General features: G+C 33.7%; 1 long non-coding RNA gene across 1 annotated transcript in view; it reads left to right on the forward strand.

Annotated features, from left to right (window-relative positions):
* LOC150097611 (uncharacterized) overlaps window positions 1-17046 on the forward strand; it is a 31507-nt gene that overhangs the window by 2024 nt on the left and 12437 nt on the right. The window contains exon 2 of the long non-coding RNA XR_016549650.1: window positions 7825-7859. This is a non-coding gene — a long non-coding RNA (uncharacterized LOC150097611). The remainder of the gene's footprint in view (window positions 1-7824; window positions 7860-17046) is intronic.

The raw sequence follows: 17046 nt of genomic DNA on the forward strand, positions 1-17046 counted from the left end.
ACATCCTTAGTTTACTTAAAAGATTGCTATTAAGGAAGAAATGGTCTTTGGGGAGTTGTTCAGATTATCATGGACAGTTTGTGTATGATCAGTTATGATAGAAATTATGTTGATATCTCTGCCTATGGATCTGTGCAGTTGAAGTTGTGAACATTAAAATTGCCGAGAATAATAACTCACTGCTATGAAAGTTGTACTGAGAAAATTAACATTTAAAGAAGGGGAAATTTTGAATGCCAGCATATGAGAGTGATAGAGACAGCAATTGAATGTACTAGAATGAGGTAGAGCCAAAGAAGATGGGGGGGGGGGGTCTGGTTGTAAGTTATCTGATGTGATATATTAATCATCTACATAGATACTACCTTTGCTACGAAAAGGGTCAGAGTGCGCAACTGGAAAAACTGATACGAGTAATGCTTGAAGAAGTTGAAATGTACTGTTAGGAAAACTTGCCGCTTTTCCAGATCGGAGATGGAAAAGAGCGTTATTAAGGTTGGTACTAAGACCACATTTACAATTGATGTATGTAATCTCTTTGCTTGATATTTTATAGTTCTTATTTTGAGATGAAATTGCAAGAGTAATAGAATATGCAGAATCAGATTCTCGTTAGATAATCAGATTATCAGCACCAGACCCAACTTCTCTGCATATAGTGGTCTTAGCAGTGTTCCCCATGACATACACATTTCACTACTAGCACTCCATTTAGTCTGATAGAATAATAGTAGAAAGATTATTCACTTGTTGACCTTCTACAGTTACCATTAGGTTTGGTCCAGTATTCTGGCTAGCGATGTTGGATCTCTCTATGATATATGTTGTAACTTTAAAAACATCACTCACATTGGGTTTCTGCTCTGGATTCTAGACATTGTTTTTGGCCTACAACTACAAGCTTTCAGTAAACAAAGTGCTGCCTAGCACCACATAGGTTTGCTCTTTCCTCTGAAGGATACAGACACAATATCCTAATCCCTACCTATGTTAGTTCATTCCAGTAAGAGTTTCTTTCAGTCTGCTGGTCTAATGCCTATTAGAGACCTGTCTGTGATTATTGTGAAGATATAAGAAGAGAATTTGATTGTTACTGACTAGCATACTTCATTCAAGTTTGGCATACTCTACATTGATTGCCAGAACATCAGTTATATTGCATTTTATATTGAAATTTAGTCTTAGATGCTGCCAAGAAGAATGTCTTCGGTCCTTTTCAGACTCAGAGTTATTGGAATCATTTTGCCATCATGGATTCTGCCAGCTTTCCACTTACTGATCAGAAGCTGGATTTCCCTGTCATTTTAATCAAGCTAATCTCAAAGTTTCTTAGACTTTTTGCTGGTAATCAGGTTGGTAGACTTATTTACAATATTTATAATGAAGCTGTCCTTTCTGAAACTTCCAAAGCTGGAGATGGAAGTTTCAGAAAGGGCAGCTTCATTGATGTGAAGTTCTTCAGCTCACATGCAATGAAAGCAGCCCGTCTTTCAGGTCAGTCAACAGTATGTTTATAAGAGTCCAAACATTACAGGCTGCAAAGTAAATGCATTATTTTCACCTGCTGAATTATCATATAGAACAACATCCTTTCTTTCATGGTTACGTGGTGATCAGCATCCATCCATTATAAGTGATAGAGACAACTCCTGTGTTGTAGTAATAACTTCAATTTAATATAAACCAAAATAATCACCCGATGTTTTGACCTTCATATCAAGGTCATCAGTCTACATACATACACAAAGAGACAAGTTATGTTACAGTGCACATAATATGCTAAAGTTGCACTAATTTGGTCAGCCATTATCACTACTGTCCTGATCTCTAGTTGGAAAAACCCTAATACATCAAAGTTAGAGCTTGTTATCTGTTTGGCTAAAAATTATTCACAGGTATTCTTGATGTTCAGCCTGTATAACTTCTGATCAAGTTCTGCAGCAAATTCCTTCTTTAGTTTCCACCAGCTGAAAACAATGGATTGTTTTCGTATTTTTTTTTTAAATGCATATGAAATGAGAGCTAAATTACTGTTTAGAGCCCTGAAGAAGGACTCTAAGCAGTAATTTAGCTCTCATTTCATGAGTTAGTCACCATCAAAACTCTTTTTTATTCTGATTTATTTGTCAGTAATTTCTAACCAATCAGATAACAGGACTCTAACTTTGATGTATTAGGTTTTTTTTTTTATTTTCACCAGAGATCAGGCCAGTAGTGGTAAGATGCTATATGTACTGTATCATAGCTTGTTTTGTGTGTGTGTGTGTGTGTGTGTAGTCAAATAGCTTGACAAATTATCCAAAATTCTATTTGCTATAGAAAAAAAAAAAAAAAATATACTCATCCATGTCCTCTATTCCAACTCCATTTTTTAATATATTCTAATGGAGATCAGTAGGAGTTCCATGAAGTAATTAATGGTGCTGTATAGTTATTTGAAGAACAATTCCAGCATGAGAACCATTCTAAGAAGTCAATAAATAATAAGAATAGGAAGAACAGTAAGAACAATTTTGATTTTTTGGAGAGTATAATTTTTTTGTTACTAGAATGGCCCTTTATATTATACATATTCTTAGGCATTTTCTTAAAATTAAAAAAAAAAAAGATTTTGTTTAGGAAGTTATTTTTTATTAAATAAAAAACATTCAGTTTACAGCTACTTGCCAACTGACAAAATCTTGCTATGAGCAAGCATATTTGTCAAGTTGTGTATGTGTGTGTACTCCAGATTGATGACAATGATATGAAGATGGAAGCATTGGGTGATTATTTTGGTTTATATTAAGCTGAAGTTATTACTAAAACATGGTAGTTGTCTCCATAATTTAGAATGAATCACTCATTAGCTGACTAAGTAGATGAACAGGAGATCCCTGTTCTTCTGCTCAGTCAGCTAATGAGATCTTCTTGGATTACATTTCATTTGGAACCTTCTGTTTGATCTTAGTGCTTGGAGAACTACAAGAGTATAAAACTCATTACTCTCAGGATCTTAGGAATATCCAGGTCTGGCTGGCCTGGTTTGCTAGCAAGCCTGCTCTTTAGGTGGAAGATGAATTTCATTGCCTGGTGTGAGCCCACTGCTCCGCTTATTGGAGGCCTGAAGTGGCCTGAAAAAGTTCCATGTTTGGTCTCTAGAGCAAGGTTTCCAGACTATGTAAAAAAAAAAAAAAAATGTAGAATTGATTAAAATGGAGGGAGTGGAATCCTTAACCACTCATGGTACAAATGTATTATAGGTTTGTAATCAACCTTTCGTGAGTGGAATTCACACACATACATAAAATCTTTCTACCATGACAAGGAGGTAACAATCTGCTCTGAGGTTTGTTATTATGTTACAGAAATAAGCAAGGAAATCTAGATAGTTGAAGATAATCCAGTAACTACAAAGAAAAGAATTCTTGATGAGGTTGACCTAGGTCACAGTCATTATCTTGCACATTCTTTCTCTGACTGTAGACTGATTATCTTTCCACAGTGTGAGCACTAACACTCCTTTAAATTATAGTCCATATCCAAACTGCCACATTATTTGGGAATGGTATGTATTTTTTAAATGATGGGATCCAAAAATGGAAAGAAGAATGGAACAATCATGTAGAAAGAATGCAGGATAATATATAGGCAATGAAAGTAAAGAACTGAATATCAAAGGGAAGAAGAAATAGAGTAAGACCAAGAAAAAGATGGCTAGGTGATCTTTGAAAACAGAGAGAGAGACACTACAGGCATTTGTGCTTAATAGTGAAAAAGGAGGTGATTTATTTTTTTGTGTCTTATGATTGTAGCTTGAGCCATATACATCAGATAGATTTTATCCAACACAGAGTGCATGAAAATTTTTTTATTCAGAATCAGTGTGTATAATAACTTCGAATCAGAAAATGTATTTTTATGCTGCTATTATGGAAATGTTCATTTATTTAATTTTTTTGTATGTTTTTTCTATAATTTTTTTTCCCCGTTTTTGCTGCCTAAATCTTAGGCACATGGCATAATAGGATCTCAATTGTCCATGCATTAATATCACCGCTGCATGCATGCGTGCACGCGCGCGCACGCACACACACACACACACACACACACACACACACACACACACACACACACACACAAATTCCCATAATTTTAACTAAAGCAAGAGTCTGTAACAATCAGTATATCAAAGATATATCAGAAAAATTATCAAGTCTGAAAAAAAACTTATTCACCACTTTCAAGTCACTCACGAAATTACTTTTTCTTATCTTACTCATTTATTCATGCTTCAAGCTTTGAATCACCTGGTATCTATAGATTTTTTTCTTTCACTAGCTGATTTTGACTATACAAAATGATATCCAAAATTAGACAAAGAAAACAAAACAACTCATCTCTTACCATCATTGACTATTTCAACTTTGTAAAACACATCTTGGGGGAAGGAAAAAGGATGGGCACTGTCTCTGGAAATTGCAAAAGGAATAGTAAGAGAAGGTAAGAAATAAGTTTTTTTTTTGCATTGAAAGTGGTAGGAGCATGGAATGCATTGCCTGAAAGGATTGTCAGATTTCACAGTGGATGAGTTTATGGTATGATAGACTTCACATTATCCAAGGTACACTTCCCCACAACGAGTCTTGTGACTATGGATGTCAGCTGATGAAACGTTGTTCATGGAACTGAAACTTCAGCATCTATTAAGCTATTAATCAATTCAATCACTCTTTGTAGGGCAGGTTTTGGATTTTTCAGGAAGTTTTGCACGCCTTCCCAAATAGAAGAATAACACTTCATTTCATGATGGATATGAGACTTATAGCATGTGAGCAATAGCTTGAAGAAGACATGCTGTTTGTAGCAGAAGAGGGAGCCAGTGTTTGAGATGAGGCTGCTTTAACTAATTTAGAAAATATTTTGTTATGAATTTACCATTGCTTTTGAATTGAGGAAGGCAAGGTTTGAAGGAATTATGTGATTTTATGGTTTTATGATTTTTATCGGGGAGGGGATGGGAGAAAGAAACATATTAACATTGGTATGTAAAAAAACAGTAGCAAAACTAAGATGAATGCAATTAAAATAATTTAAGCTGAAACCCTACTAATGAACATTGTGACATTATGTTGGAGGCCTAATGGAATATATACAGCACTCCAGTTGTTTTGACAGTTCAATTCTCTTTTAACAAATGTTTTTCCTTCTGATATCTTAGATCTCTTTTCCTTTGCCATCAATTCTGGTTATCTTGGAAGAACAAAATTTACAAACAGATAGAGGGAACTGCTATGGGTTTTCACTCCCTCTTGCCAATTTTTGAAAATTGGCAAGAGGCAAAAGTCAATGGAAAATTTTGAAAAATGATCCATAGACTCAGCCCCATCTCAAACCTTCTATCTGGCTAAGATATGTAGATGATGTGTTCACTATTTGGTCTCATAGCCCAGACACATTAGACTCCTTCCTCAATCACCTCAACAGCCTACAACCGAGAATCCAGTTTACGATAGAAAAGGAAAATAACAATATTTTACCCTTCCTTAGACACCTTAGTAACACGCCTTCCAGATGGTAACCTTTCCTTCACTGTATATAAAAAACTTACACAGGTAGATACATTCACAAACTCTCCCACCACTACCCCTCTCAACAGTATGGCATTATTAAAACTCTAACCAAGAGAGCCCACAATCTTTGTACCTGTGGAACTGGTACAAATTAGAAGCATGTTTATATAAAATAAAATAATGTGGCACAAGTAGAATTTGTGAGATCTGTAGTAGAGTCTGATTTTCTTCAGGAAGATAGGAAGGATGACTTGACTTTCTTTAGTTTAACTTTTTGTACTGTTACCTATTAATTTGCTATTGATTCATATTTAATCTCTCTAACATCAATATCTTTCTCAAAAATGGTTCATACGTATGAAATTGATATTTAATATTAGTTGGACTTCATTAACATATTAATCATTATTTAATTAGGTTTTTAGTTGTTTTTGAATTAAAAAAAAATTGTTGACTAAATAAGCTAAATCACAAAAGCACTACTAAAGCTTTTGAAATTTTTTGCATCATTTTCAACTAAGGATATTCCTTGGATCAGTGGTCGCCAAAGTGTCTTATATTTTTCTATCGACCCCTGGGGGTCGATAGAAAAATATAAGGCATCATTGTACGGGTAATATTTAATTCGGTTAACTTGAAAAATTAACCGAATGGATTATCAGGATGGATTATCTCCATCCTGAATGACAATGATGCAATTAAGAGTGAATCGTGGGAACATGGACATGAATAGGACCTGTAAGATGGAGCAAGGTCATGAAAATAGTTATGGAGGCCATAATGACGTATTTACCAATAAACGGATGTTGTGGTTCCTGCCTGGCCGGCACGGGCGGGGAGCGAGATTGGCAACACGTGCGCGGTTCTTATTTACTTATACTTACATGTATTCGATCCCAGTCTTATTTTTTGCGCATCGACATACAAGTGAGCGTTAATATTCTAAAATTCATCAACATACATATTATAATTCAATCATTATTCATTCACGAACTAAACTTCTCTATGTTGAAGAGTTGAGCAGGACTGGTAGTAATACCAGTGATATTACTAGTGATAGTAATAGTAGTAGTAATAGTAATATAATAATATATGTACTATATTATACATACAATAAACAATGTAACTATAAAATAAACAATCTAAAAACTCACATAAGTGTCTTTTTTGCTTGTCCTATTATAATTACGTAATAGTAAAATAGAGGGGGGTCTATAAAAAGTCAAGAAACTCTTGAAGGGGTCGATGGTCAAAGAAGTTGGCGACCCCCTGCCTTAGATTTTCTGGGTTCCTATGTGTTTTTAACATTTTTAATTTTGCAACTTTTTTTATGTGATCTGTTTTTTTATTTTTTTTTTTTAATAATGTTAAACCTGAATATTAATTTACTATTCTTCAAGGAAAATATAAAAAATAAACACTAAATGTGAATTATATTCTAGAAAAGTACTCTAGGTTTTTGTTATACAACTCCTGTTTTCATGTTATATAATTCTTTTTCTCTTTTTGTATCTAAAAACAACTGATCTTAGGCTTATGCCAGGTACTGATTTATTTGATTTCTGGACCATGAGCATACATAATGTTTCGGGCTAAGCTTGTGGTGGTATCAGTGAAGATCTAGTACTGAAATCAGTGTTGGCCAGTGCCATTATCTTGAAAAGAAGAAAAATGCTTTCACAGTGCAGTTAAAAGAATGATAAAACATTAACCCTTTGATTGGAAGAGACTAAGGTTAATTCTGGTCATGATGAGAGGAATCTTTTATATGGTTTTTTTTTCAATTGAAGGTTAGCTTAGCTGATATGGAGGTAAAAGGGCTTTTCTCTTCCCGTGAGATGGAAAAACTCCAGCTTTCCCATCTTCCAGTTTTCCAACAAGAATATCAGCCAAAGAACAAAGAACACATACAATTAACAGTAAAAAAAATATATATTATTGTGGGCAGCAGATGTCATAGTTGGTGGATAGCAACATACTGTGTAGATGGAGGATTAAGCCTCCCTCCTGTGATGAGTTCTTGGAAATGGCAGTGTAATAATAATATTCAGAACAAATATTACTACCCATAATGACACTAGCATTAGTGATGTCATATTTTCCACTCATGAAAATATGGGTGGAGATGATGACTACAGAGTGAGCAAAGCAGGAGTAAGTACTCGGGTAACTTTTTTTTTTTTTTTTTTTTTTTTTTTTTTTTTTTTTTTTTTTTTTTTTTTGTAAAAAATGTTTTTACCTCAAATTTAAATTCATATATTTTCTTTTATAGCGAAAAAGGAAACTCCTGTTCACAAGAAGAAAACAGTAAGCATGTTGCATTTTTATTTTTTGAATTTTTAACAATTTCAACTTAATAACTATTCAGTATCAGAGCTCATAGCAGACATCTTTTCTAATAAAATTTCACTTTATGCACTCAACTCTCACTATAGAGAAATCATAAATAAAACTAGAATAAATTTAGTTTAATCCTTTATCCAAGTGTGAGCAAACAAAGTTTGTGCCTGAAAGTATCTTCAGGATTGGGGTAAGGTGGTACAACACTGGGAAACTCATTGCAAAGGTGGAGCTAACATCACTCCTATCTCAGTATCTCCCATAATGCAAAACACATCTCCTTGCAGATATATATATATATATATATATATATATATATATATATATATATATATATATATATATATATAATGTTATGCATTAAGGGAAGGGCCACTTCCCAGACTAGTTTCGACCTTTATTGAGGTCTCTTCTCAGTGGGAGCCAGGCCCAAGTGGAAGGTACCAGGCAGAAGCATTAGCAAGGTCATCTCTATCTATAGGAGTTGCCAAACGGTGTAGAATAGGTAGAGATGACCTTGCTAATTTTTTTCTGCCTGGTATCTCCACTTGGGCCTGGCTCCCACTGAAGAGACCTCAATAAAGGTCGAAACTAGTCTGGGAAGTGGCCCTTCCCTTAATGCATAACATTATACATATCTGCAAGGAGATGTGTTTTGCATTATGGGAAATACTGAGATAGGAGTGATGTTAGCTTGCTCCACCTTTGCAACGAGTTGCCCTGTGTTGTACCACCTTACCTCAATCCTGAAGATACTTTCAGGCGCAAACTTTGTTTGCTCACACTTGGATAAAGGATTAAACTAAATTTATTATAGTCTAACCAAGTGAAAAATAAACTTTCAAAATCTTTCTCTAAATCCAGAGTAATTTAATAAAAAGGTGGCACACCGTTTGGCAACTCCTATAGGTAGAGATGACCTTGCTAATGCTTCTGCCTGGTATCTCGACTTGGGCCTGGCTCCCACTGAAGAGGCCTAATTAAAGGTCGAAACTAGTCTGGAAAGTGGCCCTTCCCTTAATGCATGACATTATACATATCCGCAAGGAGATGTGTTTTTGCATTATGGGAGATACTGAGATAGGAGTGATGTTAGCTTGCTCCACCTTTGCAACGAGTTTCCCGGTGATGTACCACCTTACCCCCAATCCTGAAGGTACTTTCAAGTGCAAACTTTATTTGCTCACAATTGGATAAAGGATTAAAATAAATTTATTATAGTTTAACCAAGTGAAAAATAAACTTTCAACAAAAAAATAAAAAAATAAAACTAGGTTTGTTATAATGGATAGTTTGCTATAATGAATATGCTTTTTCACTACATTGTGCCTGTGAGACTTGGTCAAAATGTTTTGGCAGTTTATTATAGTGAGAGTCGACTGTATAAATATATGTATCTGATGCTGAACAGTTATGGTGCTATGACTGTTTGAATTTTTTTTTACTAATTAAAACAGCCATTATATATATATAATCTTTGGTAGTTTTTAACTGGTGACTTGTTTGCCTGATTCTGAACTTTTTAGAAATACATTTCTGAATTTATTTATTTATTTATTTTTTTGTACATAAAACATCCCACATGCATGTGCATTAATAAAATATGAATGTCACACATCCACACAATTCATTGTGGGAAAATTCTTTACTAGAAAATTTAAATAACATTGTAATAATGCACATGCATATGAAAAACAAATGTAAAATAATAAATATTTTAGAAAATATAGTATCTTTCTGAATATATTTATATATTCAAATTTTATTAATCAAAAGATTTTTTGATTAACTTTTTTTAAGATACTATAGGTTCTGTAGACAAAGTATTAATTTTTTTATAGAACTATGACACGGTGGTTAGGAAGTAAGGGCAAATTTAAGAATGTTTATTTTTGTAACCTTTCATTGAAGACACTCATCCAGAGGTGATTGTATTTTTTTTTTTTTTTTTAATAAACTAATTCAGAAAATTAGGTGCTTTCAGTTATAGGATACCTTTGTATTTTGCAACTGACTCCATTTCTCCTCCATAGTAAGGAGATTTTGAAGTATCTCTTATTGTTTTACAGGGCTAGATTAAGAATGTATGTGCACTTCTGAATAATTATATAAAAGAAAACGACTGTAAAATTACACATCCTTTCATGATGTAAATCAGCTTAAAGCAAAATTCCCATATATAGCTGAAATACGAGTCTTCTTGACTCGGGGGGGGGGGGGGTAGATGCTCCCAAAGTGAAATACAGTTGACCCTTGAACAACAAGGGGGGGTAGGAGTGCTGACCCCTGTATGGTTCAAAAATCCGTGTATAACTTTTGACTCCCCCCAAAAACTAACTACTAATAGCCTACTGTTTGACTGGAAGCCTTAACACAAACATAAACAATTGATTAACACATTTTGTGTTAATTGGCTCTCTATGGAAGTGACCACAGACTAGTAAGGGCAAAAGTATGGATCAACAAAAAATGAGAATGAAATAAGCTCATAAGAAAAAAGTCCAATTTAGTGAAGCTACAAAACCTGTACCACAATAAAAGCTGTCACAGAGAATCACTTAAAAATGAACTAAAAAAGTTAAACACAGTTACTACCATCGATAATGCTAATGAAATCCTAATGAAATCTATCTTGAATTGTGCACTAGAAATAGGAGGTATAAAAAGGCACCAAAGAGAGGGAAAACTAAGACAGGAAACCTTAGATCTGATGAAGAAAAAAGAGATATGAAAAGAGATTTGAATGACACCAATAAAATAGGATATGCGGAAATTTGTAAAATTATACATAAAAAGATGAAACATGAAATTAGATCATATAATACTAGGAAAATTAAAGAAACAATAGAAAACAATAGTCATATGAAGGTCCTAAGACGAACATTATCATTTGGAACAAAGGAAATAGCTGCTGTAAGAGGAAAAAAATTATGAACTTATAAAAAATAGAGATGCAATAATCAAAAGAATTCAGGAATTTTATACTGAACTCTATGAAGACAAAGACCGAGACATCCAAGAATCATCTATGGATAACTTGTGTGAGGAAAAATGCGATGCCCTCAGATCTTACAAGGTGAAGTGGAAATGACACTGCAGGAAATGAAGAATGGAAAGGCCCCAGGAGAGATGGAATTATGGTAGACTTCTTAAAACTGGGAGGAAGCCCTGTCATCAAACAGCTGACTAAACTATTTAATAAATGCTTAAAAACAGAGAAAAATTCAAAAAAATTGGAACAATTCACTTCTAATATTAATTTTTTAAAAAAGGGGAATAAGGAAGAAATTAAAAACTAGACCTATAAGCCTTCTCCCCACCATATATAAAGTCTTCGCAAAAATTATAAATAATAGAATAAAGTCTAAACTAGAGGAAATGCAATCCTGTGAACAAGCTGGATTTAGGAAGAATTACAATACTTTGAGACCATATTCACACATTAAGACAGTTCATTGAAAATCAATTGAATACAATAAACCCTTATATCTGGCCTATATAGACTACAAAAAAGCACTTGAAACCCAGGGACCTGAGAAACCATATACTGAAACACTAAAAACATATTTACAATAATGCAACTTCTGTAATTAAAATTATATAAAAACTGTGAAAAACAGCCGGATACCAATACAAAAAGGTATCCGGCAAGCTAACACCATGTCTCCCAAATTATTTACAAGACTTGATTGGGAAACAAAAGGAATAAACATAAATGGAGAAAGGCTGCATCATCTGAAATTTGCAGATGATGTTGTCCTAATAGCAGATAATCTTGAAGATCTGGAAGAAAGGCTAAATCAGCTAAATGAAGCCTCCAGAGTAATTGGATTAAAAATAAATAGTGAAAAAATAAAAATAATGATGAATAAATACATAAACCATAGAACTGTCAAAGTTGAAAACCATGAAATAAAACAAGTTACTTCATGTGTATATTTGGGCCAATTATTATCCTTTGTGGATTGCCAAAGAAAAGAGATTGAATGAAGAATTCACCTTGGATGGATAGTTTATGGGAAAATGAGAGACGTTCTAAAAAAGCAAAGCCTTCGACCAGTGCACACTTCCTGTTCTAACATACGGAAGAGAAACATGGACTTTTAACAGAAGCTCTAAACAAAAAGCTGAGAACAACACAACATCGCATGAAGAGAAGTATGCTAAAAATAACATTAAGAGATAGGAAGACAAATACCTGGATAAGATCTCAAACAGGTGTCATGGATATTGTAAAATACCTTAAACAGGCTAAGTGGAGATGGGGCTTGCCAGATGCAGTGACGGGAGATGGACTAGAAAAATGGCAGAGTGAAGACCAATGGATGGAGGAAGACCAAGAAGAAGGTGGATGGATGAGCTGGAACAAATTGCAGGAGTGAGATGGATGGGAGAGGCAGAAAACCGAGTGGTCTGGAAAACCATGGGGGAGACCTTCGTCCAGCAGCGGACTGAACCAAAAGGTTGAAGAAGAACACATTTTGTATGGTATGTATGTATTATATAATATATTCTTACAATAAAGTAAACTAGAGAAAAGAAGATGTCATTAAAGAAAATCACAAGAAGTGAAAATACATTTACAGTAATATACTGTATTTATCAATACGTAAGTTTACGTCATCTGTTTACAAGATGAATCTGTCTGTCACCTTAGTATTGTCTTATATGATACAAAACACTGTAGATGTTATATGTATTACTAACACTAGACATCAAAAATGAAAAGATAATGCAAAAAAAAAAAAAAAAGAAAGAAATTATTCATATTTATTTACAAGTATAACAATTCATGCGTTGATAATGAAGTAGCAGCAATATGACTGCCTTTATGGTAGATTAGTGCAGTCGATGTAATTATTGCTTCACAGTAGCCTAGCCTTATACACTAATGAAAATTAATCAGTGTAATTTTTTTATTTTATGCTAATTAATAAGTTATTTTATGCAGTTCTGATTTAATACCACATCTTTAAGTTTGTTTACATTTCTCTCAACTGCAAATGGCCATATGTGGCTGTGTTTGTAAGTTTTGATAAATTTTAACTTTTTTTATAGTAGATTTGTGCATATTTTATGGTAGTAAATGATAAAATAGACTAGTATCTACAGATATTTTATGCATTCATGACATACCTAACTTTTACTTAATTTTTTTATTGTCGAAATCTCTAAAAAATTTTCCAGTATATTTATTAAAAACACTGCATATAAGTGGATCCATGCAGTTCAAACCCGCGTTCTTCATGGGCCAACTGTAGGTAGTTAATAATTCTCTTGTGAGAATTAACTATGTGGTTGGAGAACAGGTGAGTTAACTCGCTTAGCCAGCCAGGACAGCTATTCCAACTATTTGGCAAACTGAAAACAAATATTTCTGATTACAGCTTATTTTTGAACTGTTCACTTAACTATGAATTAACTATGTATTTCACATTAGGAATATGAATCTATATTGTGCATGTTTCTTCAGGTTGAGAAGACAGATGTTATCAATTTTAATATTTGTTTCATAAAGTACTATTATTAGAAAAGATGGTGACGACTAGTATTTCAGTCAGTAATGGGGAATTTTGCTTTAAGCTGATTCACGGTGAAAGCATTTATGTAATTTTGCTGTCATTTTCTTTAATATAGTTATTCAAAAGGTGCACCACATATAGTCTTAAGCGAACTCTGCAAAGCAATAATAGCTTTCAAAATATCTGTAGGAACTTCTGAATTAGGTCATTAAAAAAAAAAAAAAAATCACATCTGGATAAATGTCTTAAGAGTGCAAAAAAAATAATAATGAAAGGTTATAAAAATTAATGAATGTCCCATCCACAGAACCTGTAGTAAGAAAAAAAAATTGTTAATTTCTGAAAAAATTAACATTTTCAGAAATAAACAGAAACTAGGTCACTCACTGATCTGTAAAATACAAAATATTAATTTCACTTTATACAGAATAAAAATATTATAAAATAAGCTAAATAAATAATAATTAATTATTATTTAATTAGAGTATTCTCCTAAGTGGCTCATATTAAATAATTATACCAAGCTTAGGAGAATACTATCTTTGGTGCCATGGTATCAGTTACTGAATGGGCAAAAAAGTCAGTGATGCATGGAAATCTTTGAAAGAGTGCTTAATTGAGATAATATCTGAATGTATCCCTAGAGTTTGAAGAATTAATATGATGGGAGTGAAATGGATGTGTAACCTTATTAAGCAAGAGATCCCCAAGAAAAAGATGATGTGGAAAGAATATCATGAGAATAAGAATGAGATGAGTTATGAAATATATAAAGCACAGGCTAGAAAAGAGATGAGTATTGTGCAGGAAGCTAAATGGAAGTATGAAAAAAAAAAATGGCAATGCAGCCTAAAGGCAATCCAAAAAAATTTTATCATTATGCTGCAAGCAAAAGAAAGAATGAATGTAGAAGAATAACTTAACTTTACTGGATGCAAATGGTACTCTAGTGTCAGAAGCTAATGAGATTATTCGATTAATGAGTACTCACTCCACTGAGATCGATCAACTTGGTATACAATGTTACCACTACATTGAGGTTCATGAGGAGTAGGTTTTAGAGCTGTTGCATATCTTGAATAAGAATTTGATAGTAGGGACAGAGATGGATATCAACACATATACTAAAGGATGTTCAGCTGATCTGGTTAGGGCCTTGGCCTGGTTGTATAATTTGAGTCTCAGCTCAGGAAATATCCCATAGAAATGGCAAGAATCTATGATAGCCACATTATATTAGTGAAAAACTGATGTATTGTGTCTGTCTGCTGGCTTATCACTATCTATACTGAAGATTTTTGAGAAGTTAGTAAAACTCATGGAAATAGGTTGACGAGCAAGCTGTACTTTGCAAAGAACAGCATGGGTTTAATAAAGGGACATCATGTCTAAGCAATCTACTAATGCTTTATAATAATGTTACAGCTTAGTTGGATAAAAGAGAATGGATAAATTATTGATTGGTAGACCTTAAGTCATTTGACAAGATACTCCATGAAGAGCTCTTGCAGAAAGTGGAGGATATAGGACTGGAATATAAACTGTTGACTTGGATTAGGTAGTTGATGAATAGATAACAGAAAGCAGTATATGGAAAGAGGGTGTTAATCTGTCAAATATAAGGTGACCAGAATGCTGCTGATGATGATGATGCAAAGATAGACAGGGAAATCAGGGATGCTTCCAATATGCTGCACTTATGGAAGAGAGTTTGCTTCTGAATCTTCAAGATTTTGTTCTTGTTTTGAAACTCAATTTTTCTTGAATAATATTTGTATATTTGAATCCACAGTTCATTATCTCTGAAATCTGCTAGACTTTGATTGTTTTTAAAACATTCTTATATATTTTTCTTTTCATTAACACACTCTTGCTCATAACGAAATGGACCATGTCATCACTTCCTATTTTTAGATCTCTCGTATACTTTTATAGCTTGAACCAACCTGAAGATTATGACCATCGGCAATAACATAGTTAAAACGTTTATTTCCTGTCTCTTCTCTCCATGTGGATTTGAACCTTGTATTGCTTAAACATCCCAGGCTTCAAGATCTATAACAGTGATTTCCATATTATCCTTCAGTGGTGATGATGCACCCTCGTCACCTTCAGTTCTTCCAAAAAACATTCTTGTCTTTCTTTCCTCACAAAAAGACAAGTATCTCCTCTTACCTTTGATAACACTCGGATCAATAGTAAAAAGATCACCCCCCCCACCCCTTTCCTTCTCTCTTTGGCTGCTATTTCATAGATGTTCGATTTCCATTTGTACTTTCTAGATACTTTCATGAATGCTATTCAGCAGATCTTCACCCCCCCCCCCCCCCCCCACACACACACACCTAAATTTTTTCTGAACCTACAGTACCATGTAAAAGCAGCTATCAGCCTCCATTTACAGTTCAACTGCTAACCTACCAAACCTAACTCTCATATTTCATTCTTTCTAGGTCTGCTTTCTGTAATAAAAAGTTTCCTAAAGACTAACTTCTATCTCTGCAAAAAATATATTAGTAGATTCCTTCTCTTTTACTCTCTCTCTCTCTCTCTCTCTCTCTCTCTCTATACATCACATCAACTTGCTGTAGAGTCGGAAACACATTTTGAATATTGAAGCATAATCAAGATGCCAGAGTGGTAATCAGAATTTGGAAAGATTTAAAGATAGCAAATGAATACCACAAAGTGTGAAATCTTGAGTCAAAATAGATTATAAAGAAATATTCTAGATTTGGCATTCACTGACATGTCAGAGAATGCCAAATGCTTACCCTCCTATGGAAGAAATCACACAAAGTGGAGTTTGAATAATTTAGGTAGACAGTAGTTGAGGTTTTGTGAGAAAAAACAGGTCTAGATCAGATGTTCCTATAAATGGCACCCTGGTCACCTATATGAGTTAATGATGCACATCATTAACCAAGTTCTCTGTTGGCCATCTGAATAACATCTATTCTCTACTAAACAGGCCATGGGTTTGAATCCCACCATAGTCATAGATGTTTGTGAATATTTTTAAATTATAGATGATTTTATTGCTAATGAGACCACTAGCCTGTTTATTGTAGGCCTTAAAATTTGAAACGAAAAAAAAGTTTTTTTTTTGTGTGTGTGTTTAATTTCTGAGTTTATTTTGTGAATTTTTGCTATTTTTCTGTTGGAGATTTTTTTTTTACTTATGTATAATGTTACTGTATTTATTTATGGCATTTCATGAGAGGCACTAGCCACTTCAGGTCTCCAGTAAGCAAGTTCAGCAGTCTATCAGCCAAGAGTTTATTTAGTCTTGACAATTTTCTTCAACTAGGGAAGTTTTGTTTACAATACTCTTCAGTGTTTGGTTTGGTTGGAGGGGCTGGGTTGTATATTGCACATGCAGTTCATTAATTTGACTTCCACGAATGAAATGTAAACCTATGGTACATTAGTACTGTGAGTGGGTTTAATTTTTTTAAAATATTTTTAATTATTTATTTACATACTCTGAAAACCTCCATGATATTATCAAACAGAACTTTTCCAAGACTTCAGCTCTGTCCCACATCATCTAATAAAATTCATCTCCCACTTAGAGGTATTCACAAACATCCATGCCCATGCTCGGTTTCAAACCCACATGTTGGTTGGTG

The sequence above is a fragment of the Typopeltis vanoorti genome, chromosome 17 (genome assembly GCF_054136105.1).
Source record: "Typopeltis vanoorti isolate ZY-2024b chromosome 17, IOZ_Tvanoo_1.0, whole genome shotgun sequence".
Lineage (NCBI taxonomy): Eukaryota > Metazoa > Arthropoda > Arachnida > Uropygi > Thelyphonidae > Typopeltis > Typopeltis vanoorti.